This window comes from Mytilus edulis, chromosome 8, assembly GCF_963676685.1.
Source record: "Mytilus edulis chromosome 8, xbMytEdul2.2, whole genome shotgun sequence".
Lineage (NCBI taxonomy): Eukaryota > Metazoa > Mollusca > Bivalvia > Mytilida > Mytilidae > Mytilus > Mytilus edulis.
This window is the reverse complement of record NC_092351.1, coordinates 84,024,710-84,041,701: the sequence shown is the minus strand read 5'-3', so window position 1 is coordinate 84,041,701 and position 16,992 is coordinate 84,024,710.

Below are 16,992 nucleotides of genomic sequence, written 5' to 3'. Positions count from 1 at the left end.
ACATTATAGATTTGAAAGGTTTTTATTTATATTTACAGCAAATGGTATACGAAAGCCAAGAAGGATAAGGCGAGATCCGATAGTCGAAATTCGAGATCAATTTCTGAAGTTCGAGATTCTAGATTCAATATCTTTATTTCGAGATTCGAGATCACCTCTACATACAGCGTAACCAATCAAAAAAGTGTTTTAAAATCTTTTAGACCAATGAAATGAAACATTTTATCACAGGAAAAGATTAGAAAATGCAGCTACATAATATATATCACGCGTGCTGCTAGTATATCAAAACTTATCACACGAGACGGGCTTTCGTAGTTATAAGCTATGACACCAGGTTTAATCTACAATTGTCTACATAGGAAAATACTCGTACATGTCAGGACATTGACAGTTGTTATCCATTCGTTTGATGTGTTTGAACTTTTATTTTGTCATTTGCTTAGGAAATTTCTGTTCACAATTTTCCTCGGAGTTCGGTATTGTTGTTATTTAACCTTTTTAAATCTTGTGTAAGGTTGACTACATATCTTTGTTTTGATAATTCGTATGATTGTGAATATTTTGACAAAATATATAACTCATTTTAACCTTCTGCCATGTCCCTGTTGAGAACAACACACACAAGAACATGTTTTTTTCATAGCTCGATATGAATTGATCAAAACTAATTATCCAGTGTATAATAGGAACTATATTTGCTTGATTGAATTTAAAGTTTTAAACGGATATGATTTACTAATATTTTCATTCGATATATTTGATAAAGACATATCATTATATCTTTTGTGTCATTGTTACTAGCAATGCCAAATACGTTTAAGGTTTTACAATTAGCTATATGAAGTTAAATAAAATCAAACGCTAAAATTTCTGTACGATTCATTGAATTTGTAAAGAATTCAAATATACACACTGTGACCGGAATTAAGGACTTTTAAAAGACAGCTAACCGAATTTTACTTACATTTATTGATTCAGTAACCAGGATCATAACTTATTGGCAATAATTGTTAAAATTGTCAAGTCTGATATAGAGTTTAGTTTTATTAGCTCACTGACCCAGTTGGTCAAGTCAAGTGAGCTTTTCTAATCACTTGGCGTCCGTCGTCCGTCGTTCGTAGACTTTTACAAAAATCGTCTCATCTGAAACTACTGAGCCAATTTAACCAAACGTGGCTACAATCATCATTGGGGTATTTAGTTTAAAACATTTGTCCGGCAACTAACCAAGATGGCCCCCTTAGCTAAAAATAGAACAAATCTGACAGATCTGAGTAAAATTGTTTATCAAGTCAAGTTCTATCTGCCCTTAAATTTTCAGACACATTGAAAAAACTGAGACAAATTTAACCAAATTTGGTCACAATAATTATTCGGGTATGATTGCAACTCGGATAACATAAGCTATCGTTGAACAAGTTTCATAATTTTGATTTGTGTATACACTTTAAGTTATTGAGGGCTCTAAATCAATATTGATAGATTATTCGAATACATTTTCCAAATGTAGTTTATATAGTGTTTTACTAAACAGAAACAAAAAGAAAGAAGATTAAAAATTAGACACCACTGAGCTTGCTATCAAACTTCAGGTTTTAAATAATTTGCGTAATTTTCAGATTTTGTACAAGTTTTTCATTAAAGAAAGAAAGTAGATCGGGTTTCTATTTGAAAGAATCGCTTCTTGGCATCTTTCAAAAAAACAAACTTTTTGGTTTAGAAAAACCACGTGTATAAAAATTGGAAACTGGTAATTTTCTTTAATTATCTACTGGAACTTAAATGTTTTTATCTTATTTTAGAATAAAAAAATTTTCAGATCAACGGCAGATATAGAATTTCATAGGATTTTTTTAATTTTCTGTTATTTTCGCAAGGACTTATATTTTTAGTTGATTATTCGTATATATCAAATACAGTTGACCTATAATGGTTTACCTTTATAAATTGTTATTTAGATAGAGAGTTATCTCCTTGGCACTCATACATATATATATCTATATAGGATAAAAAAAATAGTTACGGCAAAGCGCATTCTACCTTTTTAAAGGTAAGGAAATGATCTTAACAGTGCAAAAAGTTTTTAAAAATTATCAACTTTTATAGAAAAAGATGTTTACATAAATATTACAGATACATGATTGTATTACCATCAGAGTTACCATTCTTAGAACCTATACATGTGATAACTGCATTGAGGTGTGTCGTTATGTGTGTGTCATATATTGTGATGCACTGTTTTATAATAAAAAAAAAAGAATATGAGACATGATTGTAAATAGGACTACTATCGAAGTTGACTTTCAATCTTGTGATGTCACACTATTGTTTCAGATAAGGGTGAAGGTTGATACCTATAAACACGTTTTAACCCGCTGCGATTGTTTGCACCTGTCCGAAATCATGAACCTGATGTTCAGTGGTTGTCGTTTGTTGATGTGGATCATCATTGTTTTTGTTTCTCGTTTTCTTATATATAGATTAGACTGTTGGTTTTCATGTATGAATAATTTTACAATAGTCATTTAAGGACTCTGTATAGCTTGCTATACTTTGTAAGTAAAGGCTCCGTGTGGAAGATCGTACTTTGATATATAGTGCTTCACTTTTAACTTGGATGGAGAGTTGTCTCATTGGCACTCATATAACATCTTCTTGTGTATTTTTGCATGTTTTCGGTTGTGTGTGTTTTTTGTTGCTTTTGAATGTGAATTAAAGGTCATAAAGATTCGAACACTAACATGACTAACGTGATAAAACCCAAATACACATCAGGTAAGCAATTTGCAGTGATTTAAAATATATGTTGTTGGATAAACGAAACGTCAGCTATACCATTAAAAGCCTTGGTTAACTATCCTTTAATTCAAATGTTATCTGGTAAGGAAATATTTTTAAGTAACGCATTCTAAAAATAACCATTTTATATTTACTAAGACATATATACTTCTTGTGCAGTATAATCTTTAAAAATAAGGAAGCTTAGGCCGTGTTCACACCCAATTCCATGTACAGTAAACTTGTTTACAATTAGTTTAATGAACTGGACATTGGTTTCACATTAAATTTGTTCACATCTATACACCTTGTTTAATTACCTGTACATAAGATTTGTTCACATTTGTAAACTCTATGTCATTTAAAAATGTGTATTACGTAGAATCGAATGAAACGTTTTCGGACAACTTTTCTAGCAGCAAGGGAACGACCATTTGACTCTAAATAGGGGGGGATGGAAATATTCCGAACCCCAATTGGATAAAGAAAACAATTCTGGTTCTACAGATGATAAGAAATATTCTGAATCAAGAGTTTCCCCACACATTATAGTGTTAAATGTTGAAGAAAAAAAATTGATTACCAGCATCGGAAAAAAACCGGAATAAAACGTTTGCGCGGCAAAATTCTGACTCAGATAAATAAACAAAATGCCCCCCCCCCCCCTTTTTTTGAAGTTAAGTGGTTGCTTCTTTATGAAAACCATTTTGATGATTTGCAGTAGTTTAAAGATACTAAAGATATCTCGATTAAGCATTAGAAAACGTAGGCTGCAACAGCGTGCTTACAGACGAAGAAGGATATATTAGGGATCACTATATTTCTATCTTTTCTGTTTGTTCAAATGGTATGTCTTCTCCAAGAAGTATTTGGCAAAGGAAGAGGGTAATGTTTTTTTTTACTTTTTAAGTGTAATTTCACGGATCCGAGATACTAGACAAACAATACATTTACCTCACACTTTTTAAGTAATGCATTTATGAGTGAATCGTTGTTTGAGTAAAGACCAGTGGCAAATATTTCTGTGTAAGTCAAGTCAATTCGGAAAGACCTTAATTTTCAAATGAATTATGTGTTTGGCAATGATGCTGATTTGAGTCTTGATACGGGCTTAATAAAGCTACGTTAAGTTTTATTTCTAAACAAAACAAATAAATATATCAAGTTGAGACAAATATTTCTGTAAAGAACTTCATAATTGCTATAAATATCAATTTTATTAAAAAAAATCGTTTCTTCCTTAAATATGCATGGTGAAACTAATGTTTTAAATGCCTAGTTTTGTGTACACTTAATCTACACAAGGCCTACATCGAGTATCGACTGCATGTAGACAAAACATGATTTACACTACATGTAAACATTGAGTTTTATCAATGGGAACGTAATTTTGTTTAGTTTACGTGTGAGTTACACTTACACAACACCGAGTTTAGGTCAATGTGAACACGGCCTTATATTAAAGTAATTTGATTTCAATTTTTTCTCCTTTTTTTGGACACATATCTAAAACTCAAAACAGTTAGCTTTTTTATACTTTACGTTTCAAAAAACAAAGAAAAAAGTCTTGAGAAAAGTAAAATAATTAAGATACTGAACTTCGAGGATAATTCTAAACGGAAAGTCATTAAATAATTGGAAAACTCAAAAGCTCAAACACTTCAATCGTATGGATTATAAGTGATATATAGCTTGCTTGGTATATGCATTGTCTTTTGTAGAAAATAGTGGGTTAAACCTTGTTCTATAGCTAGATAAACGCTTACCTGATTGCCAGTCGCATGTGACTTAAGTGTATAAATTTAAGAAGACAATGTCTATGATATTACTTTTTTTATTTATACAATTTGTCTATATTGATATCAGTATTTAGTCATTGTTATTTCCCCTTTATGATATACAAATGTCGATATTGATATCACCATCTTATCAGCTACTGCAAAGGTTCCTGAAATGAGAAGAATAAATATGTCAATGTATCGTCATGCTTCTCAATACAATTTAATTCTAGTTATTATAAATCTCATGTCGTCGTCCTAATTTTCATAACTCTTTCCAATAATTAAATTATTCTCCCTAAATGTTTAAGTATTTTATGATTGATAAAATTCAATCGTCTCAGTTACTTTTTCTTTTTCTTTACTGAGATTTGTCTGTCTCCCAGTTCTACCCTGGATAACAAGATTCATTTAATAGCATCAGTTGATGGTTTTTCATATTATAATCGGTAATGAAGTTGCTGCGTTGAGACAGCTATTTACGGATTATTTTTTAAAATACATACTCTAAGGTATAGAATATCAACGATTGGCTGAGTACACACTTTTATATGACAGTCCGACACATATTCAGTTTTCCAATGCATGTCGTTTTAATTATGGCAATCTGTTGAATGCGATACCTTTAGCTTTCTCTGATTTTTGTTCATTCATCCGTTACATTTTAAAGCTAACACATGTACACTTTTTTGTGGTAATCGTTATTGAAATCCGAACATTGAACTATATCTGTTTTTTCTTATTCTTCAGTTTTGTAGTCAGGTAGTGCAATAAAAACCTATGTTCGTATTTTTATATGAAGAGGTAAAACGATAGACTCAGTCTATTTGTCTAAAATTCAATATTAGTAATTTTACAATAAATCGAAAATCGAAGATAAACATCCTTTACTTAGTTGCAACATATTATTGAACATACTCTTATTCAATTTAGCCTTTGTCTGATCAGGACCATATAATATGTATGGGTTTTGCCTTTCGGTCAAGTTATCGTAGAAACAGGGGCGATAATTAGCATCCGTCGTATCAATCACTACCATCCAAATGGTGTCTTCTTCTAGACAGCCGCCATGATAACTGTTAATGTAGAAATGGCGATCAACGGTTTGGTCGCTGTATCAAAAAAATAAAAAAAATATATTTTATCTCAGTTGCTTATTACCATTTATATTTTTACACCAAATTACGCCCAAAATATGCAGAGCTAAATATTTGTATGCGATTTTGAAATTATCCAAGCTTTTGTTGAGTTTTTGCAGCCATTGGGTTGAAGACACTGCCGGATAGCATTTCACTTCTGTAGACCAGTGTAATTGAAACGTTCATTTACAGCACTGTTAAATATGAATGTATTCGAAACACCTCGGATTTCCCTGTTCAAGTCACAGCTTAGTCGTAATTTGTCGTTTCTGAATCAAATGCATTCTTGTTTGTTTTTTTTAAAGTGTACACTAACAAGCCGCGATTGGTTAAAAAAGTCATAAACAATAACATTTTATTCAATGGCGTGACGTTATTTTGATTTTCATGATTTTGCAGTACGAACAATGCAATTACCCATGGTGTTTCAAATTCTGAAGCAGCCAAATGAAAAATCTCTTTTAAGAGATTTGTGTCTTAAATACTCTTTAATTCCAAGTTTGAAGTTGCCTTCCAACAGATTTGATTCGTTTAAAGCGAAAAAAAATAGAAATTTACTCAACTCCAAGGAAAACCCCCTAAAAGGAAAGCCACTCCTATTGCAAATGCTGATTTTGATGTAGAAAAAATGCCAGCCCTGTGAAATGTTTAAGCGTATCAACTAATTATATATATAATGAAGCTGGTATTTTCTTTGTGAGTTAATGTTTTGTATTTTACTTCAATTGTTAAAATATAAGTATAAAATTGAGAATGGAAATGGGGAATGTGTCAAAGAGACAACTACCCGACCATAAAGCAGACAACAGCAGAAGGTCGTCAACAGGTCTTCAATGCAACGAGAAATTCCCGCACCCAGAGGCGTCCTTCAGCTGACCCCTAAACAAATATATACTAGTTCAGTGATAATGAACGCCATACTAAACTTCAAATTGTACACAAGAAACTAAAAGTTAAAATAATACAAGACTAACAAAGGCCAGATGCTCCTGACTTGGGACAGGCGCAAACATGTGACGGGGTTAAACATGTTTGTGAGATCTCAACCCTCCCCTATACCTCTAGCCAATGCAGAAAAGTAAACGCATAAAAATACGCACAGCAATATTCAGTTCAAGATAAGTCCGAGTCTGATGTCAGAAGATGTAACCAAAGAAAATAAACAAAATGACAATAATACATAAATAACATCAGACTGCTAGCAGTTAACTGACATGCCAGATCCATGACTTCAATTAAACTGATTAAAAAATTATATCTTCATCATATGAATATCAGGCACAATCCTCCCCGTGAGGGGTTTAGTATCACACCATCATAACATATATGAGAAAAACATAACCCGTGTCATACCAACAACTGGTTTTTAAATAAATGTGTTTAGTTCCGATGCAAAGACCCTATAAGGGAATCAATATTAACTCCAAAATATGCAATCTTTAATGAATTGACAACAGTATCGTAACTATATCACTTCTTGATAAGTCTATTTAAAGGTTTTGTTAGCTTCTGCGGTGAATACTGACATTTTTGTGCTTTATAAAGAATATTTCCATAAAATATTTGATGTGAAATACCTGAACGTATAAGAAATCTTTGAATATAATATGTTTAAAATCAATTATAGAAATTATAAAGGAAAAAAACTACTCTAAAGAAATGCAATAATTTACACATCCATAGAGAAAATGTTGAAAAACTACTTTAAGTAAAGTGATATTTATGTATTTTTTTGGAGGAAACACTTGTTTGTGCTTAAGTGGTGTATTGCTGTCCATTTTGAATGTTTTATATATATATGGTCACACCATTTTATTTTCTCACTTGATGCATTTCAACATGATTGCACAAATTCGTGTATCAATATTTGCTATAATTAAGCTAATATTTGTATAAAATCTGTTGTATAGTGTAAACATCCTGCTTAAAAACGTTGTGAAATAGGACATCTTCATTGTCAGTTTCACAGTTATCTTAAGCTAGTCCAGGTCAAAATTTGTTTGCTGGTACATACAATACATACTTTCTTTTTATTCTCAAAGAAGACTTAACTTTTATTAGTGGTTAATCAGTGGTTGTCGTCTGTTTATATTGTGTTACATATTTGTTTTTTTTCTGTGTGCCAGGTCGTTGAAAGAACTATAACACAGCCGCTCCATAGAAAACCAATTGGAACTTGTTGAAAGATGGCCATCAAAATAGATCTCTAAAAATATCAAATATTTAAAGAACATTATACATTATACTTAAACTTCAAGATCTGCTATGGAGATATTATACTGAACGCATCTTTCGAATCACACTTCAAATGAAGGATAACCATTGATACAGTTAATTATATTTCAGATCTTGACATGCATCTATAAAATGACAATATGGTTCGGTTAAAAACAAAACTTGATTTGCACTAACATGAACTACACAAATGGTGCCACATGTGGATCATCAGAAATCACCACTATTGTGAGATTCGTTTTATTAGTCCGTTGTTTTTATCTAGTGTTTGTAGTTGGTAATGGTTTCTTGCTGTGTTTATCATTTTGTTTAGAGACGTGTGCTGTGCATTTTATATTTTGGTGTGGTGTGGTGTAATATTAATTCTACTTGATATTAATTACTCATTATACAAATATTTATTCAAGAATTAGTCTTTGTGTCACTGCAACATGATTAACACAAGCAGGATTAACCTGCGATCATCCCCAGTTTTTAGATGGGTTCGTGTTGCTCAGTCTTTTGTTCTTATGCTGTGTTTTGTGCACTATTGTTTTTTTTCCGTTGATGTTTTTATTCATTAGCCATGGCGTTGTCAGATACTTTTTGACTGAGTTTGAATGTTCCTATGGTATCTTTCGCCTCTTTTTCAGAATTTTCAGAAATATTTATGACAGAGGTCTGTTTATTAAGACGGTCTAATGATAGCTTATGGTTTTTATTTTTGGTATAAAGGTGTTTGTATTGAGAAGTAATAATGATACGTAATGGTAGATTATATGTTTTGGTAATGTCAGTGTATTACCCTTTTAATATATCATTCCATAACCATATAGTGTATACTTTTTCATTTACATCAATTATATGAAAAATAAAATTTGTGAAGAAAAATTCTACATTTGAAGTTAATCGTCCATCTGCTTTTCCAACTAACAATATTCTAAATAAAACTCTTGTCAGCAAACTTTTATGTAAAAAATCTGCTTATCTCGAGATGGGATACATGTCAACTCGTACTTTCGGCAACTCGTACTCAGCCAACTCGTACTTTCGGCAACTCGTACTTCTACCAACTCGTACTTCTACTAAGTCGTACCCAATATTTTTTTAGCATTATAATATAAGTTTTCTACGTTTATATCAGTAGATATGGATATTTTAACTCCCTGAAGTATCCCAGTTTACCCTGAGGTAGATCCATAGAATATGAAAAGGATATTTTTTACTGAACATTGCGTTGAACATGTCTTAGTTTTTTCGTGTTAGTATTTTTTATTAAAGTTACAATAACTATGCATATAAACTTGATAAATAATATCAAATAAAACATGGTTACGAGTTGGTAAAAATAGGGTACGAGTTGGTTTAGTACGACTTGCCGAAAGTACGAGTTGTCGTGTACCCCTCGAGATGAGCGCAAAGTTGATCATGTTGATTAAATATTTAGATTTCAATTAAAATATATAACAAATCTTTCACTTCATATAGCTATGTTTTTTTTATTAAAAGAAATAATACACTTATGTTTTTAACATTGATGCAGTTATTTTGTACGTCAAAACAATGTTATGCAATCAACAGTGAAATATTTAAATTTTAAACGCGAGCCGAGCGTTTTAAATATTTCATACTAGTTATCTGTTGACAGTGGATACATATCGTACCACACATGATTTGGTGGTGGAATCTGTCTCTCTTATGATTTTTTATACAATACGCAGACCAACGATCTTCAAAATGATGTGTTCTTTCTTTATGATGTCATCAGACATGATCACCTTTTTTTCGTGGAAAATTAGGAAATTCAGAAGAAGGCAAGAAATATGATGTCATAATCGAATTTCGACCAATGTATAACTAAGATGAAACGAACCACACGTTGATCAAATAAAAGTAATCAACATATCGGTATTGGTACAAATCGTGTAACAATTAAATACTATAGATATAAATTATATGTACTTGATAAATGTCAATTTACCTGGTCAATACTCGACATGCTCGACCCATTTTTTTTTTACTTAACTAGACTGAATAATCTGTCTCTTTGTAAAACGCAATCGGTGTGTTAGCATCACCTTATTGACCCAAGGTTTTGTGAAAAAACCTCTCGTTCTCTTTCTTAAAAGGTTTATCAGAAAGTACAAAGTATCAAGACATCATCATCTTATATATGATAGATAAAATATTCGACTTTTTCGTCTTCACTAATATAACAAGATGGTCTACAGTTTTAGATTTTGGGTGCTGCATTTGTAAATCCTTTTATCTTTTCATTTTACATGTTTTCCCATTATAAGTCTTCTTGACTTTGGTATTCCTGGTGTAGATAAGCTCCTGTGTGGGATTCGGACGCAAAGGTTTTTTAGTTTTATTTTTCTTTTGTTTACCCTTGAATTTACATCTACTTAATTTTTACTCTACCAAGATAGCGTTTTCTATGTAAGGTATGTACTACCTACTTAACAAAATCGTCAAATTTTCTATCTGCACTTTTTCGTTCGCTCCTCTGTTATATTTCAAATAAGAACATGTAATTTGACTGCCAAAGAGACAACTCTCCATAAGATAAAGAACTTAACAACTATAGGTCACCGTAAATCCGTGTCCGTTTGTTTGAATTTTGTAATCAGTATTGTTGTATTCTGTGGCGTATGACGTGTCACGGTACTTGTCTATCCCAAATTCATGTATTTGGTTTTGATGTTTTATATATATTATTCTCGTGGGATTTTGTCTATGTGTGTTACATTTTAGTGTTATGTCGTTGTTCTCCTCTTATATTTAATGCGTTTCCCTCGGTTTTAGTTTGTTATCCCGATTTTGTTTTTTGTCCATGGATTTATGAGTTTTGAACAGCGGTATACTACTGTTGCCTTTATTTACATATTTTTGGCTGCTGGATTCCATTTATTGTCACATTAATGTGTTATGACTGGTTGACCTGCTCACAACAATTGTGTCAATATGACTGTCCGTTACACAACTGTCATTTAGGACGGATGTTGGGCTAGCTTTAAAACCCATTATCTATCCTGTATTGTGTGCACTTTTGTTTTTCTGTTGGTTGTTTTTATCTATTAGCCATGGCGTTGTCAGATAATTTTCGACTGAGTTTGAATGTTCAAGTGGTATAATCGCCTCTTTTTTATGACTGGGGTCTCTTTATTAAGAAGTTCTGATGATAGGTTATTTTATTTTTGTGGTACTGAGGTTTTTGTATTAAGACGTACTAATGATAGGTAATGGTAGATTATTATTTTTGCTCACAAAAATTGTGTCAATATGACGGACCTCCTGTTGCATGCATTATGGTCGTTTCTCCTTTTATATGTGTAATGTCAGTATTATTTTGTCTTATTTATAATTCCAAATGTCTTCTGTGATATTTTTTATAGCCGTTTTCCCTGTTGCTTTTGCAATGGCAGTTTTTCTTGTTGTACGCGCAATGACCATGTTCTCTTTTAATGTCTGTGTTATGACTGTTTTTTCCTATTGTATGTGTATTGGTCGTATTCTCTTGTTTAATGTGTAATTGCCGTTTTCACTTCTTGTGTATGTAATGGCCGGATTTTTTGTTTTATCTATAATTTTCATTTTTTTCTGTTCTATGTACAATGGCTGTGTGTCTCCTGTTGTATGTCTAGTGATCATTTGTAATGTTGCATGTGTAATTGCAGTTTCTCTTGTTGTACGCGTAATGGTAATTTTTTACTGTATAATTGTAATTTTCTCATTTTGTATGTGTAATGGCCGCTTTAAATTCTACTTTTGTGTGTGTATCGGCGGTATTCTCTTATTTTATATTAATGGTCGTTTCCTATTGTTGTATGAGTAAACGCCGTGTTCGCCTTGTTCTCTAGCAGAAAAATATATGGATTGTAAGTTACAGTACTAGTTGTTGTAGATTTTTTGTTTCTCTTTTTATAGATAGAAAGGTAATTCACGCTTTATTTTGTCAAATTGCAGTTTCTTCCTGTTAAATGTGTGATGGACGTTTTCACCTGTTGTATGTGTATTACATGTAATCACATTCTCTTATAATAGTATAACGGCTGTTTTCGTCAGTTTTATATCTAACGATAGTTCTGTCCTGTTGCATGTGATATGGCTGTGTTCTTCTGGTGTATTTGTAATAGCTTTATTCTCTTGTTGAATGTATAATGACCAGTTGCCTCTGTTGTTTGTTTAATCTCCGTTCTCCATCTCGCATGCGTTATTGTCTCCTTTATCATGTGTTATGGTCGTTTTCTACGGATAAATTGTAATACCCGTATTTTGTTAATTTGTGTGATGGTCGTTTTCTACGGATAAATTGTTATACCCGTATTTTGTTAATTTGTGTGATGGTCGTTTTCTCTTGTTGTATGTATAACGGCCGTATTGTCTTAATTATCTGTTATGGTCGTTTGCACCTGTTGTATGTGTAATGATCGTATTATCTTGTAATCATTAATCGACGTTTTGTTTTCCTTTTATATGTCTAACACCTGTTATCTCCTGTTGCATGCATAAAGGTCGTTTCTCCTTTTATATGTGTAATGTCAGTATTATCTTGTGTTATGTATAATTCTTAATATCTGCTGTGATATTTTTAATGGCTGTTTTTCCGGTTGCTTGTGTAATGGACGAATTTTTTGTTTTATGTATAGTTCCCAATTTCTTCTGTTCTATGTACAATGGCTGCGTGTCTCCTGTTGTATGTCTAATGACCATTGGTAATGTTGCATGTGTAACTAAAGTTTATCTTGTTGTACGCGTGATGGTCATATTCTCTTTTTATTGTATAATTGTAATTGTCTCATTTTGCATGTTTAATGGCCGTCTTAAATTCTCCTTTTGTGTGTGTATCGGCGGTATTCTCTTGTTTTATATGTAATGGCTGTTTCCTATTTTGTATGTGTAAAAGCCGTGTTCGCCATTTGATCTGTAATGGCCTTGTTCTCTAGCAAAAACATATATGAATTGTAAGTTTCAGTTGTTGTAGATTTTTTCTTTCTTTTTTTATAGATTAAAAAGATTATTCACGGCTTTATTTTGACAATTAGCCGTTCTTTCCTGTTGCATAAGTTATGACCGTTCTTTCCTGTGGTATCTGTAATAGCTTTATTCTCTTGTTTTATGTGTAAATGCCGTTTTCTCCTGTTGTTTTCTTAAGTTGTATGTTTAATCTCTGTTCTCTCCTCCGTTATTGCCTCCGGTAGCATGTGTTATAATCGTTTTCTTCTTATATATTTGTAATGCCCGTATTTTGTTTTATTTGTATAATAACCGTTTTCATTAGTTAGGTCTTTTGGCTTTTCTATCCTGTAGAATGTGTAATGACCGTTTTTTCTGCTGTATGTGTAATGGCCGTTTCGTTTTCCTCTGTTATATGTGTAATGGCGGTTCTCACCTGTTATATTAGGCATGGCCGTTCTGTCTGATTTATGTGTAATGGCCGTTTGTACCGGTTGTATTCTTTTGTTATTGCTAATCGACGTTTTATCCTTTTGTATGTCTGATTGCTGTTTTCTCCTGTTGCATGCCTAATAGCCATTCTCTACTTTTGTATGTGTTATGGCCGTGTTATCTTTTTTGATGTATAATTTCCGATTTCTTCTGTTATATGTACAATGGCTGTTTTTCTCCTCTTGTATGTCTAATGACCATTGTCTCATGTTGCATGCGTAATTTCAGTTTCTCATGTTGCATGTGTAATTGCAGTCTCTCATGTTGCATGTGTAATTGCAGTTTCTCATGTTGCATGTGTAATTGCAGTTTCTCATGTTGCATGTGTAATTGCAGTTTCTCTTGTTGTACTCGGAATTACCATATTCTCTTTTTATTGTATAATATTTTCTTCGTTATGTATGTGTAATGGTCGGTTTCTGCTTTTGTATGTGCATTGATTGTATTCTCTTGTTTTATGCGTAATGGCCGTTTTCACCTGTTGCATATGTAATGGTAGTCTGTTCTTGCTTGATGTGTAATACGTTTGTCTTGTTGTACTGTACGTCTAATGGGACTTCTCTCCTTTTCATGTGTAATGACCCTATTCTCTTGTTATACTATATAAAATATATGTCGCCATTTTTTAAACAGACATAACAGGTTAAAAGGAGGGTTCGGGTCCCTCTAACATGTTTAACCCTGCCAAATTATGTGCCGTTCCCAACTCAGGAGCCTGTTATTCAGACTTTCCTTTTTTGAATTTTCCTAAGAGTTCCGTATTTTTGTGACTTTACTTTTCACTACTGTTGCCTTATTTCTAAATATAAATTAATTGGAAAATAAATGAATTATGTTTGTCACAAAATGTTTATATTTTGTTTGTTTGATCGTTATGTTTTCATTTCGTCCTTTAGAACATATGATAAAAGGTTATAATTTGTTGCATGTATTCATTGTGTTTTATGATGAGGAATTGACAAATAAATATGGTGTTTCTTACATTTTGATTTATTTGTAAGGGGTCATCCATAATTGTCAACCATTTTCCAAAGTGTACAAAACGTACACTTTTTCAGACCCCCCACCCTCCCTCAAAAATAAAATCAACGGTACCAATTTTATTGCACCAGATGCGCATTTCGACAAAATATGTATCTTCAGTGATGCTCGTGGCCAAAATATTTGAAATCCAAAGCTTATATAAAAGATGAAGAGCTATAATCCAAAAGGTCCGAAAAGTATAGTCAAATTCGTGAAAGGAATCAGAGCTTTCCATGAGGGAGATACATTCCTTAATTTATAATAAGTTCTAATATTTTGTAACAGCAAATTTAAATAACACAAAAAAATCCGTATTTTCATGCCAGTACCGAAGTACTGGCTACTGGGCTGGTGATACCCTCGGGGACTAATAGTCCACCAAAAAAGTGTACATCAACCATTTTCAGATTTCACGAGAAGAATCAGTCATTCTTAAAAAAAGAAGATCCTGTCTATTATATTTTAGTTTAATATAGAACTTTGCATTGAAAAAAGAACTAAAACATATCTGACTGTTTTATTTGATGACATCTATCTGTGATGCTTGTGTTTTGTCAGAATAAGGAGTACAAAGATTAGTGTTTCCCCTATCACACAGTGGAAATGGTAACTCCAATAAAAAAGGGCACCTAGAGCATGCAAAAGATTAACAAAAGGGCACATAAATTATGCTAAGAATCAAAGAAAGGGAAATGCATGGTTTTATTGCATGAGTATGGACTGACAGTTGTTGATGGAATCAGAGCTCAAGACAGCAATCAATAAAAGTGTAATGTTTTAAAACATTTTGAGTTTTTAAATTTCCCGCCTGTATTTCTATTTATATGGTCCCTGTTAATATAATAATAAAAAATCAACATTTTGATCGTACGCTTTTTTTTTTTCGTTAATTTATATCGTTTCCGTAGGGAAAGTCGATTTATAAAATCGAGAATTGGCTTGGGTGTGTTTCTCTTCTTATTTCTTCTTTATTATTTTCACTTGATGATATTTATTTCGATATCATAATTCTACTCAATCGGGATGAACAATTAAAAGATCAAATCATATGAAAACTAAATCTTTCAAAAATGTGAACTAGTAAAATTATTTAAACAAAAAAGTTTGCAAGCATTTCTCAGTACCCCGATTTTCAATTTCACCTGCTTTATTATTGATCGATATCGTTTTACTCTGTTTAATAAACAAAATTGATCGAAACACTAAATTCGTTGAATGTTTTGATTTTGACAAGACGCCATTTTGTGAAAAGATTTTAAACTGCTCCTTCGATTAATTTCCTTGTAATGCATTCCAAAATAGTAAAAACCAGTAAACCGGAAGTAAACTTATTTTTCATAGTAAAAGCCTCATTCAATTAGGAGCACCTCCATATGAAGTTTAACCTTAACTTAGAAAATATCCAATAAAGTTGCACGTTACAGTATATATACATAAACGATAGTACTGCCATAAATGTTATATTAACAGGGACCATTTAAATAGAAATACAGGCGGGAAATTTAAAAACTCAAAATGTTTTAAAACATTACACTTTTATTGATTGCTGTCTTGAGCTCTGATTCCATCAACAACTGTCAGTCCATACTCATACTTTACCAATGCAATAAAACCATGCATTTCCCTTTCTTTGATTCTTAGCATAATTTATGTGCCCTTTTGTTAATCTTTTGCATGCTCTAGGTGCCCTTTTTTATTGGAGTTACCATTTCCACTGTGTGATAGGGGAAACACTAATCTTTGTACTCCTTATTCTGACAAAACACAAGCATCACAGATAGATGTCATCAAATAAAACAGTCAGATATGTTTTAGTTTTTTTTTTCAATGCAAAGTTCTATATTAAACTAAAATATAATAGACAGGATCTTCTTTTTATTAAGAATGACTGATTCTTCTCGTGAAATCTGAAAATGGTTGATGTACACTTTTTTGGTGGACTATTAGTCCCCGAGGGTATCACCAGCCCAGTAGCCAGTACTTCGGTACTGGCATGAAAATACGGATTTTTTTGTGTTATTTAAATTTGCTGTTACAAAATATTAGAAATTATTATAAATTAAGGAATGTATCTCCCTCATGCAAAGCTCTGATTCCTTTCACGAATTTGACTATACTTTTTGGACCTTTTGGATTATAGCTCTTCATCTTTTATATAAGCATTGGATTTCAAATATTTTGGCCACGAGCATCACTGAAGAGACATATTTTGTCGAAATGCGCATCTGGTGCAACAAAATTGGTACCGTTGATTTTATTACTACCACTGGGTCGATGCCTCTGCTGGTGGACTATTAGTCCACGAGGGTATCACCAGCCCAGTAGCCAGTACTTCGGTACTGGCATGAAAATACGGATTTGTTTGTGTTATTTAAATTTGCTGTTACTAAATATTAGAAATTATTATAAATTAAGGAATGTATCTCCATCATGCAAAGCTCTGATTCCTTTCACGAATTTGACTATACTTTTTGGACCTTTTGGATTATAGCTCTTCATCTTTTATATAAGCTTTGGATTTCAAATATTTTGGCCACGAGCATCACTGAAGAGACATATTTTGTCGAAATGCGCATCTGGTGCAACAAAATTGGTACCGTTGATTT